The 1,229-nt window shown below is 38.1% G+C and overlaps 1 long non-coding RNA gene across 1 annotated transcript in view; it reads left to right on the plus strand.

Moving 5' to 3' along the window:
- Positions 1-1,229, plus strand: part of LOC116687508 (uncharacterized) — a 19,612-nt gene that overhangs the window by 4,631 nt on the left and 13,752 nt on the right. The window lies entirely within an intron of this gene.

A 1,229-nucleotide genomic window follows, 5' to 3' on the forward strand; every position in this document is an offset into this window, starting at 1 on the left:
GTGTGTGTGTGTGTGTGTGTAATGTGCCATGTGTATGTGAACACGTGTACAGTGCAACAGCCTCCAGCTGCCCAACTGCTTACATACTGTCTGCAGCCATTAGGAGTAGGAAGGCCCTCATTGTATGAAGGACAAAAGCGGCGTGTGCCACCGGTGGGAGATAACGGTGATTTATGAAGGCCTGTCACAGCGCCGCCAGGTAAACATGCACTTTAGGGGGGTCTCTCTGTGATCGCCCCGCCATTCTGTATCCATAAGGAGAAGATAGCAGCAAAGTATGGCATATTCTCCTAAATACTGGCAGGCCAAACACTGTTTGCTGTTGCACTGAAGCCTCGTGGGAGTGGTGAAATAATGACATGAATGAAATGACTGGAGAAGTTGCATTTAAGTTTCCGTTTATCTCAACTCGGTCAGGCCAACACAAAAACACAGAGCAAATGCCTTTAATTATTCAATGAAATTAAAGGGTAAACATGATTTTACAAAAAGAAGCCTGAAATTATTGTCCTCTTCATCAACATATTTTGAAAAACTACGTCTATGACTAAACGTCACGTATGATGAAATTAGACACTTGAAAATGACGAGAAATACAAAACGATTGAGGAAAAACTCTTTGAATATGCAGTACAGGGCTGGGTACAGAATGTTTTAGTGATCGACCGAATGGCCTCTGAAACATCGGGTATTGAAAAATGCCATTCAGTACCCAATTTACTAAGGAGTAAATCATCAACGTCATGAGACAAAAAGCATGCAGCATGGTTCAATCGAGCTCTTATAGGATCTCACATTATATTAGTGGTTGGCCGTCTAACATTACAAACAAATAAATCAGAATCAGAAATACTTTATTGATGCCCGAAGGGAAATTCTGTGTTACAGTTGCAAGAAGTATATGAATATCAGAGTAGAAATATAAATAAATAAATAAATATGATGAGTGTAGATGTGTACGGTATTTACATAGTGTATAGTACAAGGAATTTTTATGATACAGTATTTACATAATTAAGTAGTTGTAACAATAATAATGAATAAATAGTAGCAGCAGAGTATTGCAGAAATTTCAAGCCAGTGTTATTGCCCAAAATGGGTAATATTGTCCAGTATCAACCTCACTAAGTGGCTGTGTGTCAGAAACTTAGAGGGAGGAGTTATAAAGTTTGATGGCCAAGGGCAGGAATATTATAACAACAATATATATATATATATATATATATATA

The sequence above is a fragment of the Etheostoma spectabile genome, chromosome 4, assembly GCF_008692095.1.
Source record: "Etheostoma spectabile isolate EspeVRDwgs_2016 chromosome 4, UIUC_Espe_1.0, whole genome shotgun sequence".
Classification (NCBI taxonomy): domain Eukaryota; kingdom Metazoa; phylum Chordata; class Actinopteri; order Perciformes; family Percidae; genus Etheostoma; species Etheostoma spectabile.